Genomic DNA, 25,999 nt, shown 5'->3' with positions numbered 1-25,999 from the left:
GAAGAAATGTACAGTATATATGTAAACTGTTTCCATCTAAGAGGCACGTGGACGAGTATCAAGTTTTCTGAGATAATAGCTTGAAGAAAAGTTGCCGTTGTTTTATATATTTTGATAGCCACACATGAACATTCCCCATCTGGGGAGCCGGGGGATAAATTCATGAGAGTACAGTCAGGAGATATTTTTAAGGAAGGTGGCAATGTCCTTTAAGATGGCAGCCACTACTGGGGGAAAAAACCCTAAGTAAACTCAAGTAATAGTAAAGTTAATAACGTGGCCCTTCCAGAGCCCCTGGTCTAGCGTTAGAGCTTCCAGCTTTGAAAGTTGTGTAAGTTCAACTTCCCTGAGTTGGGTTTAGGTTCCAGCAAGGCTCAGGATTTTATGGCCTCCATAGTGACTGCGGGCTTGTCTCAGATCATTGTTGGCCAATGCATAGAAGTGATCAAAAGTCAGACCTGTTTTTACCTTGGAGCAGTAGGTGGCGCTGCGGGTTAAACCGCTGAGCTGCCGATCGGAAGGTCGGCGGTTCAAAACCGCGCGGCGGGGTGAGCTCCCGTTGCTCGTCCCAGCTCCTGCTCACCTAGCAGTTCGAAAACATGCAAATGTGAGTAGATCAATAGGTACCGCTTCGGCGGGAAGGTAACGGCGTTCCGAGTCGTCATGCTGGCCACATGACCCGGAAGTGTCTATGACAACACCGGCTCCAAGGCTTAGAAACGGAGATGAGCACCGCCCCCTAGAGTCGGATTCGACTGGACTTTACGTCAAGGGAAACCTTTACCTTTTAGTAGCTACATAATCGGAAGATTAAGGATGCTGTCATCAGTCCTCTGCCGTGACTGGATCATTTTCTGGTGCACAAGCATGCCATCACCTCACTTGAACTTTGTGAGGATAATGGGCTGGTTAAAATGGTCTGCCCCAGGTATCTAACGGATCCAGACGGCTTCCTGAAGGAACTTGGGGATTTTCCCAGCGAGCAAGTAGACAATCCCAGTGTCTGGGATTGCTCTTTGGAATTCCAAGGGGTCAAGAGTGCTAAATGAGATCGTCCTTTGATGGCCTCACAGATCCTTGGAGCTTTCTTGGTTTTCTAAGGATCTCTGGGAAATGAAGCTTCTCTGGAACACTTTGCCCCCAAATTGAGGAAGTGAACAGGGCTCCCTGGGACATAAATTCTGCAATCCATAGTTGAAGCCATAGTCTATATGGCTCCTTCTGTTGGCCAACAGGATGTAGGCTGCTGGATTTGGGAAGTGATCAGTGCTTCTGAGGAGGAGGAGGAGGAGGAAGCACTGTTATATCTCACAATGAGTCTTCCTTAGGCCATCACTGATGTACATAGAACCAGCTCTACCCACTTGCAATGAAAATGGTGGGGAATGGGCATCTTGAGATGGTTGGAGAGCTAGTCCTTAGTAGCCAGAAGTTTACATGGGAAACACATACCTTTAAGTGGGATATCAGCTTTTCTGGGATGTTGGATGGGTTTGCTTAAGCAGACACACAAACACCTCATGTGTTTAGGAAGCCCCAACAGAATAACTAATCAAAAAACCTGAGGGGAGTAGAGAAGATGGATCACAATCCAGACGGTTGTATATACATATATGGGGTCTTCCAAGCAGGTTCTTGTCTGCTCCTCCTTTTTGCAGTTCTTTACTCAGTGGTTGTTCTCATGCTGCACTAGATAGGTTTTACTGCTTGATGAGCAATTTTTGACTTAGTGGCAGGCTTCCAATCTGGTCTAGTTTCAAACTGAGTAATTCACTTTTCCTTGCACATCCAAGATCACACAGCTTTGCTTTCTTATTTGCTGTTTTTCTGAGGCCATGGCCTATAAGTCACACTACTAAATTCCGATGGAATCCATACAGTTTATTACAGTGCAGTACACTGAAAGAGGCAGTGGTGTGATCCATCCTGACATGGCCATTTCCACCAGTCTTCAATCTTCCCTTTCAGGGGAAGATTTTAGAAGAAGTGATGGGGTTTTAATAATAGAGGACAGTAGAGGAAATGGTAATCTAGATACTTTTAGTTATGATTCAGGTCTGGGCATGGGAGAGAAACAGCATTGGCCAACCTGTTCAATGACCTTTATAGAGACCTGAAGGGAGAGAGTGTGAGCTCCTCTGATCCTATTAGGTCTTTCTTGAAACTTGGAAGGACAGGTTTGGAGAGAGTGACATTGCCACCCTTGCCCAACCAGGATTTGGTAGTACATACCAGATCTCCCTATTCAACCACAAACAAAACATGTATGAATGAGAACTTATTACAGACAGATCTGGCATTTACAACCAGCATCTTGAAGCCAGGAATCCCAGCAATCCAGCCTCCTGGCCCCTGGACAAGGCAACTGAGTTGGAAGTAAAGACTGCCAGCAGACTGAAAGTCTCCTGTCCCTAGAATGGCCTTCCCAATACCACCTGCCATATTTTCTTTTGGCCCAATGCTTTTTGGGATGTCATCGCTCATCAAATTGCCAGTTCCCCTCTCTGCTTCCCACTCCATCCCCATATTCATTCATTTACTGCATCAACAAATACTGCCACCCTGTGGTCTGCTTATTGGCATGGCCATTGAGCTGGACCACTCCTATTAATTCAATCTCTTCTATCATTCTAATTTTCCCAAGATCAAACCATAATTTCCTGCATCTTGACAGACCTGTATTATGCCTTGACACCTGCTCACTAACATCCTGGGATCAGAGGCTTAACCTCCACTTGCCTTCCACTACAAGCAGGAGCCCTCAATCTACTGTTTTGAATCCCACTCAAACCAATGATAGCCAAAATAAAGACCCAAATTTCAGTCCCAGACAACCTCTGGGGGAAGGGCAATGATGACACAACCTCTGGAGACCTGAGTGTCACCAGACCCATCCAGCCCGGACCCACATACATTAAGACTTTTAAAGCCAAGTTGCACTGCCTCTTTCCAACTCACTGCTGGACTTCCCAGCCCAATCAACCTCCACAACCACTGAACCATTCACCCTCTAGGACCACCACCTGAACAAGCAGGAAGCCAGCAACTCTCACTCCTTGCATCATCCAGTGGGTTTGGTGGGCCAAATCTGAGATCTAGATCACTGTTTTAAAGCTCTGGCAGGGTAATATGTAAATAAAGCAAATACATGAAGCCTGATTTCCTTCCGCAACATTCACCAATAGTCACAGGGGAGACAACACAGTGAAAATTCTCATCCAAAGCACCTGACCTCCACAGATCTTCAGCAGTTCAGCTCTCCTACAGACCATTCTTCCACATAACTGAGGGCTATCTTAATAATGGTAACACATATCCACCAGGTCAGCACAGGCAACCATGAGTCCACTGCCTTTCTCAGCTCCCACTGTTATCACCAGATTTGTTCCGCCATCAACCTGGCTGCTCCCAATACTAAGTACTAACTAAGGAAGGGCTCTGCCAGGTATCAATATAATTTCACTGTTTGCTCTCACTGGCAAATAAATAATGTTCTCCTTGCTCTATCACCATCTCTGTGTTCCTTCCTGCAACCTAGCAGTTAATTCAGTCACATACACAATCCAGCGAACTCAGTATGGAAGATCCAACTGCAGTCTGCACCTGGGGCATCACAAATCTGCTGATTGCTCCTAGCATATTCAAATTTCATCCACTATCTTGAAACACCAGCAGCCAGAATACATTCACAGTTGTAATCCCTAACAGGAAAGCTGTTCACTTAAGGCCACCTGCTTAAGGCTTGAACTGCTATGCTACACAGGTCTCCTTGATCACCAGCCTCAACTTTCAAGTATTTTTCCAACCAGCCTCTTTCAAGCAGCAGGACTTGCTTCTTCTTTACTCCTGAGCTGTGCCCCCTTCACCAACTAACAAATTCCAACTATTCCCTTGAAGTTACTCTTTCATAGCAAATGTATATATGATAAGCAGAACTGTTTTATTCCCAGTTCAGGCTTCCAGTCTATTTAGTTGTTTCATATGTTCATACAGATGTCAGCACATATTGGATGTGAAACCTATAAAGCAGAAAACAAAGCAGTAACAACAAATTAACATTACTGATTCAATCTGTGACCCAACAGAATGTGTCCATTTTATTAACATTTCTTTGAAGGAAGTTGACTGGACCCATATGACTGCAGAATTCATACACCTATTTCACTCCTGGGGGCTACAGGAAAATGTGAAGAGGCAGCAACTCTTTCCAGGCTTCTTGTGCTATAGAGCTGGTTGGAAGTCCAACACAACTGGAGAATTCTATGTTGGGAAAGACCATCTTAAGGAATCATAAAACACACTGATATTCATAGTATGAAGTAGTTCAGCGGTAAGCATGCTGGCTGGAGAATTCTGGGAGCTGAAGTCCACCCATCTTAAACTTGCCAAGTTTGAAAACAAACTTTTGGTCTAAACTCAAAAGAAAAAGATTTTAAAAAAACCATTAAACTTGATACTTGCATGACTGGAAAAGGTGTCAGTTTTTTTAAGTATCCAGAATAACAATATATATATTTAATGTATCCAATGTTTTATGTGCTTTTTTTATTTAAGAGTGTATTTAACCAATATAGCCTTTTCCAAACTTTTATGTTGTAAAAATACACAATCAAATGTTACCAGGTCCATAATCTGAAAGGCATGGAAGCTCTGCATTTTTATATATGTACTGTATGAGAAGAGAGCACTGGACATGTCTGCTTCTCCCTTTCAGTTAGCTAGATTAGTCACACATTACATGAAATTGGCTTTTAATTAGTTTTTATCTGCTTTGTACATGGAGGAGGTCATATCTGAAAATGGCTAAAAACAATAATGGGCACTGTGACAAAAAATGGCATGCTGGGAAGGCAAACTTTGGTATTCAAGGAGAACTAACATCGTGGAACAAAACAGAGGAAACAGAAATGAAATTAAATATGTGGTTTTGCAGTAAATAAAACACAGCACTTCCCTCTTACTCTTAACAAAAAACTCTGTACATATTGCACCAAAGGAATTACTTCATACGCATCTTGTTTTAAAAAATGTCACTGTTTGCTGAGCCTGACATTTAAAAATTGCTCCCTAGATCAATTCTGAGTGTAGGTTTGCATAGTTTTAAAAAAAGGGATTACTCAAGTAGGATTTTCCAAAACCACGCTACAGTTACAGAAACTAGAACATACTGCAATTAAGAAAAAATGCAGAAATGATAGATTCCTGAGTTCCTACCACTGATTTATATCTGGAAACATTTAGGATTGTGATCTGTGTTCATTTGTGTAAAATTTTTATTTATTTGATACTGTATTTTGAGGTTACCCATAGACTTGCCCAGGTTGTTTTAAAACATATTTAAAAGTACAACACATTAAAATGCCCCAATCACCTATTTTACCCTCCACACCATAAGCTGTATTTTTAGAAGATCAGAAGGTATCCCAGATGAAAGTTAATACACTCCTGTTTCAAAATACGGCATTTTTGGACTTCCAGGGGAAGGAAGGATAAAGCAGCTAACAAAAAGCCTTTTATTTTATTGCTTGAACCTGATGATAACAATGTCAAGAGTAAGAACTCTTGCCAGTCAGAGGTTTAGAGAAATTGAGTAAAACTTTAAAAAGCCCCAAATAGATTCTCATTACTAGTTGCATGTTCCTAGTGGCTGCTGGGGAGACAAACATTCTCCCCAAAGGCATGTTCTATGTTCATTTTTAATTTTTAGCCTATTAAAAAATAGTAGAAAAGCTTGACTTGTAAAATGCTTCATACAGTCATGTTATTAACCAAAGTATTCTTATTCTTATTTGTAGAATCACTTCACTGATTGCTCATAGACACACAACCCATTATCGTATTCCATGGCAGTTTTGCTAGCAACAGCGACAGAAGCAGCATTCTCCTTTTCTGCCATTTTTCTCTTTCTACTTGAATGGCTTTTTATTGTATGAGTGGGGAACTTGTGGTCTTCCAAGCTGTTGCTAATTAGAACATTCCCGTATCTTGAAGCAATGGTGGCTACAGTAGCTGGGGTTGCTGGGAATTGTGTATCAGCAAGATCTGGAAGACCAAAGATGCCTCACTTCTGCTCCAAACTATGAGATTGAGAAAATGTTATCTTCCATGTAAACATTAAGGACCAGTTACAGCCAATAATTTTGTCTGCATTCAACTTGCACCCTGTTCCATAAGTGAGCTTGCCCTTTTAATGAATTGGTGTCTTTTTCAGGGTCTTCTCTATGTGCACTTCTTTCTACGTTTTGCTGTAGGGGATAAAGGAGAAACAGAATGTTAAACCATTTGGCTATTCTGCAAACTTAGCATAATAATTTATGTCATCATGCCCTCCCGACATGTGTCCCTCTGTATATGGAAGAGATCCCTGAAACTTTCCTCCTTCCACATTGCTGGCATACATATGGAGTACTGCAACTGGCTCAGCTGATCATGATAAACTGGGTCCTATTATACTTCACAAATATTTACAAAAACTAGTGAAAATATTAAAAATTAAATGCCTACCAGAAGAGGATGCCTGGCCTCTAAGTATATTCACTGATGATGCTAAGGGGTCTCTCCATAGAAAGCCCTTCAGAGAAGGGGGCTCTTTCCGTGACAGCCACCCGTTGCACCATTAAGAGTTACGTAAGGATGTGCTCTTCTTCAAGGTCCTAGTGCACACTGAATTTAGGGTGATTTTGAAACAGCCAGGAAAGAGAAAGCTGTATAATTGAAGATGGGATGTTAGCCAAACTACTGCACATTTAGCTGAAAGGACTTCAGGTAGACGAAAGTTCTAACCCATCATTTTTAATTAAAAAAATTATTAAATTAATAAGCTACCCAACTCCACTGTGACTTTTGGTGGCGTACAATATACAAAATTTAAAATAAAATAATCCGCACAATACAAGAGTACAAATAGAGTGTCTGGAGCAGTGTTTCTTAACCTTGGCAGCTTGAAGATGTGTAGACTTCAACTCCCAGAATTCCCTAGCCACCATCTTCAAGCTGCCAAGGTTGAGAAACACTGGTCTGGAGAAACAACTACACAATCACAATGGGTCTGCCACCCACTCTAGCCCAAGGTCTAGGAAAGGAACAGCTCTTAAGGGCTTGTCTAAGGTGGGGACTTGGGAGGAATGTCATTCTGTCAGCGGCTGTGACAGAGAAGGCCTGCTTCCTGAGTTCCATCAGACGGCATTGCTTAATCAAAGGGGCACAGAGCATGCTGACTGCCAGACGGTACCAGCACAGGAAGCAATGATGGAAGACAGGTAGCCCCTCAAGTAACCAGACCCTATGTCATGAAGGGCCTCACAGATGGCAACTAGCAACTTGAATTGCACCTGGAAGCATACTGGTAATCACTATGACTTTTATGAGATTCTTTCTTAAGGAAAAAGCAAACTGAAAAGATGTCTCTCTCATTAACGTATTGAATCCTGGAAAAATTTAAGCAGCTAAGGCACTGAAAATGTAGAAAAAGAGAAAAAACAGCATCATTTACCCCACAACCATTTTGTTAGCTGCTCCCCAGTGAAATAGAAGATAAGCATTATGCCCATAGCCACGGAGCAAAATACCGCCTTTCCAGGTAGCCCAAGCACTCCTAAAACTGGGTAAGCCCAAATCCCAGCTACAAGATGTATCCATGTTATCCTAAAACAAAGCAAGATAAGCATCATAATGAAACACAAGAAGCCAAACATTTTAAATATTGCAGCTTTTTCTGAAGTTGCATGAAAACACTTCAGTTTGCTAATAGTTACAAATATGAAAATTAATATTAGATTAAATTGGTTATAATTAAAAATATAGGGTGCAAGCTACAAGGCCCTTGAAAACCTCAATTTATATGAGGAAAAATTAAATGTTCTTAACTTTCCCATTTAAATCAGTAGGACATGGAATGTTTGACAATGACTACCTCACAATGGGGAATCTGTTATCTTTCTGATACTACTACTGAACGACATTTTCCAACTTCCCTTACCATAGTTAAAGACGGATTGGGCTACTGGGAGTTGAAATTCAGCAATATCTGAATGCTACAGATTTCCCAGTCTATGAGGGATTGAGGTGCCATGTTTATGATAAATAAGTGGCATTGAAACAACAGATACTATTGTAATTTTTCCTGCAAACTTGTATAGTGATTTTAAATATTCTAGATGAATTATACAATTGTTCAGAGAAGCTACTGCAGATTCCTTCCTTCCTTTCCTTCCTTCCAGTTAATACAAAAGAAACATCTGAAGAAAATGAAAGTATTTTAAATTCAAATATGTTTCTCAAACAAGATTGAATACCTACCACGTTAAGTATATAACTGCAAAGAGGCCAAGTCCCAATATTCCTTTCCATCTAGGAGGATACTTATGTGAACATATAACCAGCTCTATGAAAAGCAGTGGCAGGATGGTAGTGTGCTAAGAAGCAAAAGCAGAACATAAAGATATGGTGATGGAACAAAAGCAGTTTTATTGCTTCTTATCCTGGTTTCAGACACACACTATTCTGTCCCACCATTATGGCAGGGAAGATACTTTCAAGATATTTTGCTAGGCTGAAAGCCGAAAATCCTTAAAAAGGATTTGCTTCCTTCCTCAATTATTTTAGCTACTATGGCTATCAAGTTATAGTGATCCTTTTGAAGAGCCTACGTGAATAGGAAATGCTGCAAGAAATAATGCAACTATGTGACATATTTGTCAGGGAATGAACCTACAGATTTTAAGGATGTTTCTAAAGATTTAGAATATGCTTCTATGATCTTGTTAACCTGTTTGGGATGAGGAGACTGTAGAAATGCTGAAAGCAAGGGAGCACTTTTTGAGGTTTGAGAGCTGCATGGAATAGTGTGACAATGGCCACATTTAAAACAGGAGGCATAGCTAGGACAAAGACGTATGGAGGTGGGGAGCAGTCAAAACAAAAAATCAATTGAATTCAATTTATCTTTGAATTCACCTAAAGTTAAAGTAAATATGTTTGCTCCTCACTTTTTAAAAAGATAATGTTCTTCTCCTGCTGCCTGCAAAGTTACAATTTGATAGCAACCTTTGGAGTGTCTGTACAATTGCTGCACTGAAAGTTTTAAGCAACTGCACTTAACTGATGGCTCCCAAAATACACTTCTGCAAATGCGACACAACTTTATTGACTTATTTACCGAAAAATTGATATTACTGCCCACTTGCAAGGTGTAAGAGGGTTTACAGTAAACATAAAACCACATGTATCAAAACAAGAATGATAAAACTGCTTAAAACAAAATAATTTAATAAAAAACACACCCAACCAAAGTGGCAGACAAGCATCACCCTCATCTACCAAAACTTCTCAGGAATGGGATGATCTTCACAGCCTAATACTGTAGGTCAGGGGCTCCATGCACCTGGGAGGTGTGGGGAAAGCCAGGAGGAAGGCTTGCTTCTGTGTTCCCACACCTTTCACTTCATGTAGAAAGGGGATCTCAGCCTCTGCTCCTAGGAAGAACAGCCACTGGGTGGGCCAAATCTAGCTGGGAGAACACAGGGTCCAAGCCATGTACAGGTAGTCCCCATGTAACGACGATAATTGGGACTGGAATTTCCATCGCTAAGCAATGAGGTCATAAGGTGCCACATCATGTGACTGTGCTGCTTAGCAACGGTAGTTCCAGCACTTCAGTTGCCATCGTTAAGCGAATCCTGCGCTGTTGTTAAGCATGATATCACATGGTCATCATTTGTGACCTCCTGCCGGCTTCTCCATTGACTTTGCTTATGGGACACAGGAAGTGAAGATCACGAATGGCAATCGTGTAACCGTGGGACGCTGCAACATTGTAACTGTGAGCTGGTTGCCAAGTGCCCAGATTGTGGGGGTGCTGCAATGGTCACAACTATGAGGAGTGGTCATAAGTACCACTCATTCACCACTGTTGTAACTTTGAACAGTCACTGAATGAGTGGTCATTAAATGAGGACTACCTGTAGGACTTTACAGGTTAGCACCAGTACTTTGACTTGGGCTTGGAATTGGTAGAAAATGCAGTGACCAAAACTAATGTTTGACTGCTAATCCTTTTTTTGTATCAGTTAGTATCCTGGCTATTGCAGTTTTCATTAACTTTCATTTCCAAATGATCTTCAAAGCCAGCTCTTCATCCCCCAAGTCCCAGAGCTGTAGGGGGAGTAAAATCTCATCCAGAGCCAAACTTGGGGATGTAATAAAGCCAGAACAGAATCTCTGTCTTTCTAGGACTTAATTTTAATTTGTTTCATCCCATCCAGTCCCTTACACACTCCAGATCCTGAGTGAAGGACCTTCACAATATCGCTAGCTGAGCTGGGGTGATGTTAAACTGAGTATTGTTGGCATATTGATAGTACTTCATTCCAAACCAAGTGGTTTCATATAGATGTTGACTAACATGGGGAAAAATGACAGTACTCCACATTGGAGCAACCGCAGGCTCAATTGATCCTTGTTGAGACCGTTGATTGACACTGCCCACTTTCACCACAAGAAAGTGCTTCCAATTCTCAACCATTGCAGGTGATCCAGGATACCCCTGGCAGTGACATCAAATACCATGGGAACATTTAAAAGGATCAGAAAAGGTGTCCTCCCTCTATCCACAGTTTTAAATTAACCAGATTTATTTCAGATTTTTTTTTAATCCCGCCTTTATTATTTTTATAAACAACTCAAGGTGGAGAACATAATCTAATACTCCTTCCTCCTCCTATTTTCCCAACATTCAAAATAACAGAGAATTCTAATTTTATATATATATGTATGTATGTATATGTATACGTATTCTCTTCTATTGCATGAAGAAGGGGAAATAATCCTCACCACAGGTTATGCATATAACACAAAGGGTTTATTATATTAAGTAACATACTTTTTAACATTTAAAATATTGGTAATACATTCTAATATTATTTTATTATATTAAAAGCAGCCCATAAGCAAGATTCCCATAATTATTCAGAAAGTACTGATTATCAAATTGCACATGTCAAAAGAAGGACACTGAGCTTCAAATACTTACCATAGTATGATTAAGCCAATCTGGATTAATGTCATCCAGCTCTTTAGGGTATACTAGTTCTCTGTCATATGCATAAAGGCCCCAGAAAGCAACAGCTACAAACTGAGAGCAAACATCTGCGTATTAATGAGGATCCCAAACGTAGGAAATTTTTAGAAATCTGTAGCCAACATCTTCCAAACTGCTTTTGTACTTCTGCGAACATAGGGTATGGTTTTTATTTTAATTTTTTCAGATAATTAAAAACTGAACCTTTGAAACATATTCTGGATCATGCAGTACAAGATACAATTGTATCTGTACCCAAAGGGGCACTGGGAGTTGGGTGGCATATCAGTGTAATAAATTATTATTAGTTACTTAATTTATCAGCCCCCTTCCCCTCAATTTCACAGCAACTCTATTGTCTTAAAGAATCAAAATATTGTGTAATTTTTAACATATTTTGTTATGTAAAGATAGCTTTAGAACCAACTATATGCAGCTCACTAAGGAATATAAGGGACGCGGTGGCGCTGCGGGTTAAACCGCTGTCGATTGGAAGGTCGGCGGTTCGAAACCGCGCGGCGGGGTGAGCTCCCGTTGCTCGTCCCAGCTCCTGCACACCAAGCAGTTCGAAAACATGCAAATGTGAGTAGATTAATTGGTACCGCTTCGGCGGGAAGGTAACGGCGTTCCGTGAGTCATGCTGGCCACATGACCCGGAAGTGTCTATGACAACACCGGCTCCAAGGCTTAGAAACGGAGATGAGCACCGCCCCCTAGAGTCGGACACGACTGGACTTTACGTCAAGGGAAACCTTTACCTTTACCCTAAGGAATGTGGAGTCCATGGTGCTCTCTGAGTTTGGGCGTTTTCTTGCAGACCTTTCATTACCTGACTAGGTAACACCATCAGCGGTAGAAGGGAGTGGGGTTTGCCCTGCCAGTGTTGGTGGGGATGCGGTTTTCTCCTTGGTAGTTCCTTGATTAGGCTGTTGTTTACTGCTTGTTTCTCTTAATTGGTAGTTCCTTGATTGGGGTATTGATTACCTCTTGATTGTTTGTCTGGTGTCAATCCTGGTGTTAATCCCTGCTTATCTGGGTGTGGACTGCTGGCATGGAGGTGTTCTGGTCTTTTTGTTTCCTTTTTAGCTTTTTTAATTGTCTCTTTTGAACGGTATGCAAATGTTGTTTATCTAAGGACTCCAAAGGTAGCTTTAGCAAGACAGGAATAACAGGGAAAATAGGATGGATGAGAAAATTGAACTTTTCTTCGTACTCTGCAATAAAAATTGCTGTCAAATTTTATCTGCATTTTAAACCAAGCTGCTATTGCTGCCAATGAAATGTTCATCTGAAATATAAACAGCCAATCTGCAGAGGCAATTTTTTCAGAACCATGCCAGGAAGGGGAAAAAAGGATATTTCTATACCACTCATGTCCCCAAACTCCTATGCTTCCCTATTGCTATTTAGTAGCATTTATTCCCTTCATTTTTACAATGAATGTTTTGTCAACTTTGTTCCCCCTTCCTCCCACCAAGGAGTTATAAATAATGGCTTTTCTCATGAGTCACCTATGTATGCTTATGTGTAGGCTGACCATATTTCCTTGAGACAAAAATGGGACATTGGGATGGCAAAACAGGACGGGGTTAAACTTATGTAATATTTCGTATTCACGAAAAAGACAATAAAAAAAGTTATCGACAGTAAGCTGGGAAGGTGCAGGAGGGGGAGGTGCGGCAATGATTGGTTCCAGAGAGGCTGGTGCAGGGGTGGCTTTGGGCGGAGACGGTGCAGGAGGGCTGAGGGCAGCGGCAGGCTGGGATGGGAGGACAGGAACGGAGGTGGCAGGAGGCTGGAGAAGCAGAGGCCTGAGGACGGCGGCGGGCTGAGGGCAGCAGCAAGCTGGGACAGGAGGACAGGAATGAGGCAGCAGGAAGATGGAGAAGTGGAGGCCTGAGGACGGTGGCGGGCTGGGACAGGAACAAGGTGGCAGGAGTCTGGAGAAGCGGAGGGCTGAGGGCAGCGGCAGGCTGAGGGCAGCAGCAAGCTGGGACAGGAGGACAGGAACAAGGTGGCAGGAGTCTGGAGAAGCGGAGGACTGAGGGCAGCAGCAAGCTGGGACAGGAGGACAGGAACAAGGTGGCAGGAGTCTGGAGAAGCGGAGGGCTGAGGGCAGCGGCAGGCTGAGGGCAGCAGCAAGCTGGGACAGGAGGACAGGAACAAGGTGGCAGGAGTCTGGAGAAGCGGAGGACTGAGGTCGGCAGTGAGCTGGTACAGAAGAACAGGAATGGAGGAATCTAGTGAATGGTTGTCCCCAAGAACCTGCTCCTCTCTGGTGCACCCTTTTATTTTCATCCCGCCATTTTGGCGTGACAGCCAATCAGCTTCTCTTCTGCTGGGCATGCTTTTCCGACAGTCTTCCACTGCACTTATTGGCGGCAGCGACTCTTCCTCTTGCTCACCGCTAATCAGCTGTTCCTGCAGTTCCGCTCTAGGTTTCCCACCGGATAGAGTACTGCCAAGTCAGCCTCCTTTTCAATTTCAATTTCTTCCTGCTTTTCCCAATCAGGGCTCCAACATTTTTAAAAACTGGGACAAAATTGACATTTATATTAAAACGATGGAATGGTTGGGAAATATTAAAAAAACGGGACTATCCTGTTCAAAACAGGACATATGGCAGCCTACTTATGTGATACAGCATGTGTTAAACTGGACCAAGAAATGGATTAAATATGAAAAGATTATTTCTAATTATTGAAGAAGTAATTTCTGGGTTCTTTTCTGCTTGTAGAATGGTACTGTGGATTAGGAGTGGGAAAATGCTGCAATGTGAAAATTCCTAATAATATATTGCAATTTTTTTTTTAATTGGGATGTTTAGGTCACATATAAAAATACATTTGACATTCTACCTGGCAAGATGAGGAAGTCTTCATTAGGCTAAATTTCAAGTATTTGAGTAGTCAGACTGATAAAAACCAGAATGAAAAAGTAATTGAAAAATTATTTTTAAAATATATACAACATGACATGAGGTGTGGGATGATGTAAAGAATGATAGCCCATATAATACTCATAAAAATAATGAATGTGCTGCTGGAAAAAACAGTATGATTTCCCAATGATTTAGAATACCAGGAAATGATTTTTCTCAGACTTTTTAGGAAAAAAAATGTTGGCTAAATCAAGGTGGTTAATGGAAGCCTGTGAAATAGGTGCTAGTGTTGTGACTGTTGTCGTCCTTGACTACCATTGTATGTGTATGTACTGTTCTTAGTTGTTTTATTGAGTTTTAACTTAGTTAGCCACCCAGAGTTGCTACTGTGAGATGGGTGGCTATATAAATTGAAATAAATAAATAAATAATCCATCTTATTATAGTAAGTGCTGCACAAAAAAGGAAAGGAAAACCTACTCTATTTAGTGTTTTTTTTACTTAAAGCTATGCATGATTACAACTGTACTGCTAGATCCTAAACATATTTTATAAAAACTGTTCAGTGATACTTTTTTTTAAAAAATGCCTTTGGGTCAGGGTTCACTCCTGGCAAGTGCCCGGTCTAGTCCCTGCAGTTTTTTTTGGCAAAGTTTTTCAGAAGTGGTTTGCTCTTGCCTTCTTCCTAGGGCTGAGAGGGTGACTGGCCCAAGTCACCCAGGTGGCTTTGTGGCTAAGGTGGGACTGTTGCTCACGGTCTTCAGGTTTCTAGGCTGATGCCTTAACCATTGCACTGAACTGGCTCTCCAGCGATACTTACTTCTAGTAAAACAGAATTGTAAAAGCTATCTTGTCCTTTTCAAGCTTCTTTTTATAGACCCCAAGTGGCAATACATTTGCTAGAACTGTTTTGGAATGAAGCAAGATGATTTAATGTATAATAATAGCCTGCAGAGCAAATTCTTTCTAACCCTTTTAACTGCAATGGCCATAGAAGGTGTCTGTATTTTCTTCAGTATAATGAAGTAGCATGTTGCACATATGTGTTAACTTCTGATCTCTCAGTCTGTGGCGGTACTATATCTATGAGCATCAGGAAGCACAGGGGGAAGTGCACACTCAGTGCTGTGGGCCCCATGACCAGGAAGGAAACAGGGTTTTAGAATGAAGCAGTCACCAACTTTCTGAGCCATGGCCCAACTGCCTCTCCTACAGAGTTGCACATGGGAATTTTTTTTTCTGAAAAGTTTTTCTCCACAGCCCCAAGCCAAATCTAGCCCTTTTTTCATATTTAATCTTTCTTCTGCCAGCTTCTCCCACCAATTTTGGTCCCATTCTGTTATAGTTTTTGAATTAGTTATCTTGTTTGTTGTTCCACATAATTTCTTTCCAACATTCCATTGGGTTGGAAAGAATAAAAAGGGCAGCTATTATTAGAAAGTCAATTAATTTCAAGTATCAGTTAAACCACTTTCAGAACCAATCCACACATTTTTCATTTGGCAGATGTACAATTATGACTGATATAACAGCAGTGCTGCATCAGATGGAATGATTATCTAATCTAGCATTCTACAGCAGCCCACCAGGTATCAAAGGAAAGCTGACACACAGGACAGGAGCAAAACAGCTCCTTCCTGTTTCTGAGCAAGTGATCTTGAAGGGAGTACTGCCTTTGTTATTAAAGGTAAAATATATCCTGCAAGTTAATAGCCTTTTCATTCATTGATTTGTTTAATCACATTTAAAGACACCCAAAGCCATCAGGCATCACTACATTGTATGATACTATGTCTTCTCCTTGCCTTGTTTCTAAGTTAAAGCCCCAATCCTTTTCTTATGAGAACTTCCAAACCCTTGCTAACGCCAGTTGCCCTCTTCTGAATTTTTCTGGCTGTACAATATCCTTTGAGATGGAATGACCAGAAATGTACATAGCATTCTAACTGCATTATGGATGTAAAAGCAAGCATTACAATATTTGTTTTATTTTTTAATACTAACAATCTCCAGCATGTAATCTACCTTTTTCATAATTGCCAGAATATAAGTTAGTTTTTCACTGAGCCATCTATCACCACCAAATAAATATTTAGGCCTAGTGTAAATGTAAAGAAAATACCTTAGTATTTTCTCCAATTTACATTGAACAACACCTTCCATTCCTGTGTCCATTTTCCCAGTTTGTAGAAGAGATTATTCCTGAAGTTTTTCAGTGTTTTTAAACACCCTAAACAATTTAGTATATTGCTTATCTCTTAACTTCATATCATTTATGAGCAAGAAAAAAAGCACAGGGTTCAGAACGTCCTCACTGCTTATGTCCCTTCATTATGAGAACTGACCATTTATTGACTACTATTTGTTTTCTGTTCTTCAATAGGCTAAGACCTCAAATGACTGCTAACAAAGCCATGGATTTTCTTAGGCAAATGCTGCAGTGTAAAAGACTTTTGGCGCTATACAGAAGGGCAAAATAAATGATAACCAGCCCATAACTATGAGGTTACTATTGAGACATCAATGTCGCTTTTGTTGATTTTATCAGTAAACAAGTGGGTATAACTTCAACAAAAATGTGAGATTATGGAAAGGATCATGTGGTTCTTAAGATAACAAGACCATATAAAATCTCATGTACCTTTAAGCAAATTTGACTCAACCTCAAAGGACTTATAGTACAGTATGGAATTATTTGAATAACAGCAGGTATCATAATTACTTACTAAGCCAACAGGGAATACATATGCAGAGAAGATGAAATCTCTAATAGGCAGCACTAGAGATGATACTCTCTTCTCTTGGGATGGGACAAACAGGGCCACAGTATCAATTATGACGCACAATAAGTACAGCAACGTCTGTAGAAGCTATGAATTCAAAGAAGTTATATTCAAGGTGGAGAATGCATTTTCTTTCCACTATTTAATATCCAAGAATAAAATTTAAAATTGACCACCATGGCTTGGGATATGCTGTCATTTCTTCTACTACATATTAGTCTCTTAATCTAGATGTGTTCAGTACACTATACCAGGTACTTGAAAAGACATGATGTATCATCCTGCAGACTTCAAAAGTGAGAGCTGTGAATCTATGCCTAAATCAATTTCCCTCCACCTAGCACACTGCAGGTATTTTGGGATTGCAGCTCCTAGAATTTCCAGTGTTGTGGCAAAAATAACTCACCAACAACTGAAGGGGCCCAAAAATCAATTTACTGGTCCAAAGCTAGCAGGTTCCAGTGAGTCCCTGGTCTCTTGCACCCAGAAGTACCAAGGCAAAAACCACAAGATTATCTAGATTTTATGTTGATCAAAGACTGAGCATTTAGCAGAGGATCCAAAATAGAAAAGTAAAGGCTTTACAACTGATCTAGCCACAAAGGGCAACACAGGTACTCTTCATGGTGTGAAAACACTGCAGACACGTAAGTGGAAATGCAACACAGCAGCTTTGATAGGCCAGTTGAGCCAAGTCATTGGTATTCTAGCAGGCATTTATAGCAGAAAGAGATAAGGAGCCATGGTAACATAATACATTTCTCTAACAAATATAGCATCAATTAGTCACTAATAGGTGCACAATGGCATAATATGAAAAAAAAATCCATTCTTAAGGATATGACACGAGAGATACTGAGAAGGGCATCAATGAATTAAAGAATCATACAGCAATGCTACACATACAAGTAAACTTAAATGTTTACTTATAAGCACAATACACATTGATTCAACCTGTGTCCTTATTCCATGCCAGCACCCCACTCAGTATTGCTAAAAGTCACCACTCGCAAAATTCCCCAGTCACTACTGGTTGGAAAGGTTCACATTTGTGCTAGAAGGGATTTCCTTCAGTTATTTTGAGGGCACCAGGTTGAGGAAGACTGTTTTAGATACTCCTTGCTCTGCCTGTTACCCTCCAGATGTTCTGAACTACACCTTCCAGAATTCCCAGCCAGCACCGCCATTGGCTGGGAATTTTGTAGCCGACCTCTATCACATTCATCAAGGCTCGTCTCCATTTGGATCCAAAAGTCGGTCTAAGAAACGATCCCCGGAATTTGAGCTACCCTGTACCCAAAATGACCCCAGGCGGGGCACCGCTCACGCCCCTCTCGCCCGCCTAGCCTCACTCTCATTGGCTCGCCCTCCCCTCCCCAAGGCCCTTCCTCCACCACGTGCGAAGACTAATTTGGGCGAGCGCACGGTCTCCCTCTACCGCCCCCACCTGGTTGAGGAAGGTGAGGTATTTCCATTGTCCGCCATATGTCTGGTCCTCCCGTTTGCGGACTGGCGTGGGGAATCCCAAATTCTGCATCAGGGCGAAGATCGCCCAGAGCAAGCAGAGGGAGTGTAGCAGTGCCACAGCTCTCTGACCCCGCACTGCCAACACCATGGTCGTTCAATCCACGCCGCAGTAGGTGGAAGCGGCAATGGAGGCAGAGTGTTTTAAAGCCGTGGCGGCGCCACGCGCCGGCGGGTATACCGCGCAGGAATTTGGCGCTCAGTCGCCCGCCGCCATTTTCGCTGCCTTTGAGGCGCAAAAGGAGCTTTTCTTCCTCATGACGCTTCTTCACCTCACAGTGGGCCGTGATGGGCAATTCCACGTCTAGCTTGGGAGGGGGGGAAATAGTCACTTTCCCCAGTGTAAGCTTTTCTGTTTGACAAATATTCGGCGCAGGAAGAGGTGAGAATATTTCATATACCTGAAACTGTAGGTTAATAGGAACTTTCTTTAGATATTCGCTCCCGTTGTTCGGGGATGGATTGTTCACTCCCCCCCCAGACATAACCTTGGAATGGTACTGAGCTGACTGAGATGGGAAGGGCTTAAGCATGTGGGCGGGATGTTTGGGGACTAGGACTCAATGGGATAATGAGGTATTAGAGCTGTAGCGTTGAGAATTGTACTTTGCTTAGGACTTTTTTTTCCTGTATTTGATCAGAATTTTTTGATCTTCAATATTTCGGGGGTTCTGATAGCATTTCCAGTCACCTTTGAAGTGGACCTAGCCCTAAATGTTAGTTATTGGCTGTGCTCATTAAATATGTTTTTCTCAAATACTGAATTAACCTATTTTCTTGTCCCAATCATGCATTCAGTCATCACACTGATCAAACCTCTGGGTTCACATAAATTTTCCTAACCTGAAAATTACGGAACAAACAGAAATCTAACCAAATTTACTGTTTATCAAGCTTAGCGTATGCTGAAAATGCATCTGTTGAGTCTCTTGCTGATTTGGGAAGCCTGCTTTATGAATGCAGATGTTGTCTTTTAACATTTGATCTGAATAAATGATGAGAAGTAGAATTTTCAGATTTTCCTTCCAAATTTTATTTTATAACCTACTTTGTTGTTTTGGTTTCTTAGGAATATTGATAGTATAGGTTCAAGTTGGGCAAAAGGATGCACTTTTACAGGTAATTTTTGAAGGGGGGCCCTGATGAGGCAGGAAGATAGAATATTAGATGTTTAAATTTCATTGCTATGGTACTTTTGTGTTGCCAGTGTTTTTTGTGGTCGTTAGTAGAGCTGAAAGTGGTATAAAATGGATTCTCAGTTGAGTTAACTTCCAAGTACTGACTAAACATGCTTATGTTCAGCAAAGCTGAAACCATCTAAGTGACATAAGACCTGTTGAATGAGAGACCATTAGGAAATTCCAAGCTCTAAACTATTGCAATGTGGAAAAATATTACAGAAGAAGGCAGTGGTAAACAACTTCTGTACTGCTGTCAAGAAAACTAGATTTGCATAACTAGGAGCCAAGCTTTATATTTAGTTTATGTAATTTCAAAATTGGTTTGATTTTATCTACCATGGGTTTTTAGTCATTTTCTTTTAATTAAATTGTGGTAGCTTATTATGTTTGTGTTTTCTTTATTTGTAAGCCATTTAAAAAATGTTTTATGTCGAAATGTAGATATTTTTAAATAGAAATATATTTGTAGAGTAAATTGGGAAAATGGAATACAGTAGATTATTATAATGCTTAATTCTCTCTGTGCCTACTCAAAAGTAAATCCCATTGATTTTTGTGATATTTGTTTCCAGGGAAATCCCATACTTTTGCAAACTTAGAACTCACAGTCAAGGGAGATTGGGGAAGAAATATTCAAAATGTGTTAAACTACTATTTGAAGATCAAAGAAATGTGGTTGATTTCCAGTGCAAAGAGTTCTTATTTTCCTTGGTAAGTTGTTGATTTAGACTAAATGCTTCATATTTCCTTTGGGTAATTGTCTCATGGACTGTTTCTGAACATTTGTTAATAACAGTTTAATCATAGCCTGTACTAATTTGTCTGATGCTTCTATAAGCAAATTAGTAGCCATGACCACAACTTCTTGTGGCAATAAATTTTACTTTTTAAGTAAAACAAATCTATTTGAATATACTCATGGGTTATAAGGGTCAGTTAAATTATTATGTGGCATATGAATCTTATGGATAAGATTTAAGTTCTTCCAAGTAGTTGCATTAAAAGCATTATGCCCTCAGAAGAAGATTGTTATTTCCTCATTTCTCTTAAGTATATTTGGCATGCAAAGTATAAAACAGTTATGTTGTTCTTTAACAAAATGCAGCTGGCTGTTGTATGGAGAGCTACTAGAAAAGCATCAGTTCTTGTTTCATTATACAGCTGAGTGCACAAGGAAATACAATACTTTTTGCTATACAAGGAAGTGCATTCAGTCATAATACCTCAGTTTTGCAGCAACTGTTAGGGAGAACTCAAGACATTTGTTAGAGTACAGACTGCTAGATCTTCAATATCTTCAACAGCACAGTTGCTTAAAATGACCATTAAATCTATCAGAGCTACTATTCATAAGAGTAATACACAGCCATAAAAGTAATACACAGTCTCCAAGTTTAGGGAGAATATATGTTTGGGTACTTAATGAGACTTCTTCTCCTTTTCAGACATTTAAGAAATAGAATCCTGGATTATATGTTTTGTTTGTTTGATGTAATGAGTAACAATTAAATTACTAGCTGTGAAATAACCTTAGAAATTCTTGTTAGTAGACTAAAGCTTTCAGAAAAGCTTTAGAAAACTAACACAAGTCAAATTGTTGAATATACAGTATATTTTATTTATTTTATTTTATTTGGTGACATTTAACATCTAGTTAGTGTGGGGTGTAATATTCTATTGTGCAGAATGTGGGAGATACGATATTTACTCTTGGGTTTTTATCTTCTGAATAAAGGCAAGAGAATGTGTCTGTAGTAAGTAGGTTAATTCTTGTAACCATAGTTCATAACAATGCAGCAAGAGAATATAGGAAAACGAGAGAGAGCCTGACAGAATAGAATATGTCTTGGGAACCTATGCCAAGGTTATTTATTCACTTATTATTAACCTCTGCTATAACTTAGATTTCAAGAAGGAGTACAAGCATTGAAACAACCATTAAAACCTAAGCACTATAACCCCACACACTGACCATGTTTAGATGATACAGCAACATACATAAGACTAGTTGTGAATGCACTGAGTTGCAGCAAGGTGGCTCCTTCCCACTGTTCCTTGGGCATTTTTTTTAAAGGCTTATTTGTTTGTTTGTTCGTTCAGTTTGTATAGCTGTCCATCTCAAACCAGTGACTCTGGGTGGCGAACAATCATAAAAACAAAACAGTTAAAACACAATACAAAAAAATTAAATACAAATAGCAGCCAAGAGATATTATAATCTGTTGGTGTCAATATAGCCAGGAAACGGGGCCTTTCACACACTCAGGACCCTAGGCCTGAGCACATAGTCAGGTCTTCAAGGCCTTCTGAAAGGCCAACAGGGTCGGGGCTGTCCTAATCTCAGGAGGGAGGATGTTCCAGAGGATAGATGCTATGGCAGAAAAGTTATGTCTCCTGGCCCCCACCAGCTGACATCCCTTGGCTGACAGGACCCAGAGCATACCCATCCTGCCGGACTGGATTGGATGGATAGAAACAACTGGGAGAAGATGGTCCCTCAGGTAACCCAGTTCTAAGCCATGAAGGGCTTTAAAGGTGACAGCCGGCACCTTGAATTGCACCCAGAAACACACTGGCAATCAGTGCAGCCCCCAAAGCAGTGGTGTTGCATGTGCTGAAAAGCTGACACCATTTACAACCCATGCTGCTGCATTCTGTACCAGCTGAAGCTTCCGAATGCTCTTCAAGGGCAGCCCCATGTAGAGCGTGTTGCAGTAGTCCAGTTGTTTGTCTATGACTTCTACCAATAGAAGGCTTGGCATGATGAGTCATGGTTTACTCACGGTTATTTGCTTGGTTTAAGGCTCATTGCATTTTCTATCCATAATTTTTGCAATAAAGCAACAAACTAGGATTCCCCCCCCCTTGTTTCTCTGGTTAGTGTGTAAGCAGATGTTGTCAGGCAAATGACAAATCTTTAAAAAGTCAGTAAATGCTGTTGGGGTGGTAGTGGTGGGGAGGATTGGAGTAGCTTGGTTTCCTCATGTGAAGCCCAATGTTAGAAGTCTTTTGGGGCTGCTAAAAATACTTGGAATTTTAAGAATACATCCTGGTAATTTTCACAAAATGGCTGCCATGGAGCATATGAGCAGTTACAAGTCATCCATTTATCAGGAGTAATAATGCTTATATACAAATACAGCGTACAAATTAAAATGCTTGCTTAACTGTTCTGCAAATTTAAACTCGTATTTTAATAAGAAAATATTTTTAAAAGCTGGATGCTTCAATGCTAGCAACAAATTCTGATCAGGCAAATTAGATGAGGCAAATTATCAGGCAAATTAGATGAGTTACCTCTACATTTCTAAATGATGTTGTCTTTACCATAACTGTCTAAACACAGAGCTGCAGTAGTAGAAATCTGGTGTTTCCTTGACAACTGATAAAAACACAAGTGCATAAAAACCAAGATAGAAGGATGCAGCACTCATAAATAGCATGGGCTGGGGCAGCAGTAGCTTAATCTGTTTGAGGTTACACATAAAGTGAGGAGACTAAAGACTTGTGTGAAGTACAGTTATAAACTTTGTAGCATTTGGATTGGATCTACAAAAAATGAAGGATGCAAGAGTCTGAAAAAATCTGAATATGATTTGGTGTACTTCAGGTATGTTTGAATTTTTTTTCATGTTAACATCTAGACAGATTCATGAGCCAGTAATTCTTGAGGTAGTCATGATTCTTATTTGTGCTTTTGGTTTTCTTTCTGGTGTCCCTATGGAAGCATCCTCCATATTAAATGGGCTCCTCTGCATTTATAAATCCTTATTTGTATCAGTTATTAAGTCTCACATCCTTGTTGTTTTGTGAGATTTTAACCTTTCTTGTCATCTTTGGTGTTCCAAGGGTACAGATATTCACTAAGAGTCTATGTTCAAGTGGAATAAATAGAACTGATGAGTCCAGAATTGCATTTTTAAATCTAAATTCTTTGAACAGAAGAGGAATTTGGCATTTTGTCCAGAATTCTGCACAAAGTTGGCACTCAATTTGCATTTGTAACTGCATGTTATAAATGGTCCCATTTCGAATGTCAAAGGTATTAACAAAGTATGTTGCCATTTAAAATGTAATGTAGATTATTTCAGGTTTATTCAGCTCTCATCAGTTTAAAAATCTAAACCTCTAGAACCAAATATTCCATGTGAGCATAATGGACTATGTAAAGTTGGCAATCAGTGATTACTATTGTTAAATTTCAATACTCTGCAGCAGCTGCAGTATTCTGTGATAAACCTCTATGCTATAAATGGTAACTGATAGAAGGAATTTCTCCAGATAAACTTAAAAAATTGCAAATGCAGTAAGTTCATCCAGAAGAAGTTGGTAACTGCAGCAGGTGGTATTTCCATAGCAAAAGATATGTGTGATGATTTTTATGCCTCCACAACTGAGTTTCATTCAATTATCTGTTAATCTTTGCCATAACAAGATTGCTGGCAGAAGGGGACCTCCTATGCACACCTGCTTTACTAATGACTACACATAGTTTCCAATGTGAAACCTGACTGTAACTGAGAGTAGATTAAAAGTTCTGTGCTTAGATTCACAGATGGAGCTACTTGACAGCTTAGTTTCTCAGTTTTACTAATGTTATATTAAGCAGGGATAACTCTTGAAAAAGGAGAATAAGAGAATTCCATTAATACTGGAAAGTCATCTTGTTTGACTTTACAAGAAATATTCACGATTTGAAAACTCTTACGTATGAACAAGGTGAATAAATAAGATTAGACAAATGTTATAAAACCTGTAGTTGACAAGTCAGGGGATACTAATTTTCAGTTTCCAGAAGGAGAGGGATAGAAATTCTGTACTGAGGGAAGATTTCCTTAATATTGTAAAGGTCATTCATGAGGATAACAATTTAAGAAACAATTGACTTGTCCTGAAATATTAACATGGAAGCTTTTAGCAGTATGCTTGCACAACTATATAGGGATCTAGAGCATGTTCATGTGCTCACTTTTTTTTTAACATATAAACAAGGTGTAAATATGACTTTCTAAAAGTGTGGAGCATGAACATGTGTTGTAGAAATGCTTATCAGGTACAGTAGATGACATGGCTGTGGCTCTATATGGAATGTACATGCTTTGTTTAAAAACCTTTCGTTATTTTTCAGTAATCTGAAACTGCTAGGATTTGACCTGATTCAGAACCAGACATAGATAAATAGGGGCTTTATGCTTCAGGTTTATTTCGGTATTCTGCTTAAATCCATTTTGTAGTATATAATGCGATAACTTTTTTTATGATAACTTTTATGATAACTTTTATCCAGGTGTTTTCCAAGTACAGTGCTTATTATCCTGTTTAACATGGTTGGTGTTGATTGATGATGGGCATTGCAGTTCAGTGCCCCTGGAGAACATTATGTTGAGGAAAGTTGACTTCTGAGTTTCAAAGCAGGATAGAAATCCAATAGATAAATAAATCTATCCCTTTAGTTAAATAGGCTTTCATTTTAGAGCTATGTTGATGATAATCCTGCCTCAGTTTGTAATTTGCAAACGCATAGGGTTGAATGACAGCCATTAATAAGGAAGAAGATCTTTAAGAAAACAGAGGAAAAGGGAGACTTACTGCTAGTGAAGACAGATGTTTCAGATATAGATTTATGTACTGTACTCTCTTCTGTTATGTAAGCATTTGTGCAGTTCAATGAATTTCATCATAGTTTTGGAGAGATTTAACAAGAGCAGCAAGTCTAGTGGTGAAGGCACCAGGCTGGAAACCTGGAGCCTGAGAGTTCTAGTCCCACCTTAGGCCTGAAAGCCGGCTGGGTGACCTTGGGCCAGTCCCTTCTCTCAGCCCAAGAGCCAATCAGGCGTGGTATGAGAGTTCTAGTCCCGCCTTAGGCCTGAAAGCCGGCTGGGTGACCTTGGGCCAGTCCCCCTCTCTCAGCCCAAGAGCCAATCAGGCGTGGTATGAGAGTTCTAGTCCCGCCTTAGGCATGAAAGCCGGCTGGGTGACCTTGGGCCAGTCACTTTCTCTCAGCCCAACTCACTTCACAGGGTGGTTGTTGTGGGGAAAATAGGAGGGAAGAGTATTAGGTATGTTTGCCACCTTGAGTTATTTATAAAAATAATAAAGGCGGGATAGAACATAAATAAATAAATAACTGTATCAAACTTGCTGTCTGAGTAGGAAAGTTATTCTTTATTTCCAGTGATTGCCTTTAATAGAGATCCTTCTCAAGAATCTTTGGAAGGTTTTCAAGGTACAAATTAAGCTGAATAAAATTGAGTTTTCACCATTATTCAAATAATACAATAACCTTAAATAAAACTTGTTGCATAGAAGATTTCTTATTTTAAAAAAATAAGATCTCTGAGGTTTAACCTGCAATATAAGGAAATTCACCTTGTGTCACTGTGCTTAAACTGGCATTGATAGAGATAGGTCATTGACATACCAGATCATAAAACTATAGCTGAAATGGATCAGTATAGTATTGTACATTGTAGCTGCTCGTTTTAAATCTGTTAGGGAATATCATATAGGATGATCTTCTATATAGATTGCTCCTGGGTTCCTTGAAAACAGA

The 25,999-nt window shown here is 40.1% G+C and overlaps 2 protein-coding genes and 1 pseudogene across 2 annotated transcripts in view; 1 reads left to right on the top strand and 2 right to left on the bottom strand.

Moving 5' to 3' along the window:
• The window catches only part of ATP5F1E (ATP synthase F1 subunit epsilon), an 84,261-nt gene extending 66,182 nt beyond the window's left edge, over nt 1-18,079 (bottom strand). Inside the window, exon 1 of the mRNA XM_063296997.1 lies at nt 18,076-18,079. The gene's annotated coding sequence lies outside the window, so the exon portion shown is untranslated. The remainder of the gene's footprint in view (nt 1-18,075) is intronic.
• Nucleotides 1-25,999, top strand: part of TUBB1 (tubulin beta 1 class VI) — a 481,315-nt gene that overhangs the window by 78,686 nt on the left and 376,630 nt on the right. The window lies entirely within an intron of this gene.
• On the bottom strand, nt 5,221-18,360 carry LOC134492854 (androgen-induced gene 1 protein-like; annotated as a pseudogene).

The sequence above is a fragment of the Candoia aspera genome, chromosome 3, assembly GCF_035149785.1.
Source record: "Candoia aspera isolate rCanAsp1 chromosome 3, rCanAsp1.hap2, whole genome shotgun sequence".
Lineage (NCBI taxonomy): Eukaryota > Metazoa > Chordata > Lepidosauria > Squamata > Boidae > Candoia > Candoia aspera.
Note: the sequence above shows the minus strand (reverse complement) of the source record. Positions and strands in the feature narration are given on the sequence as shown.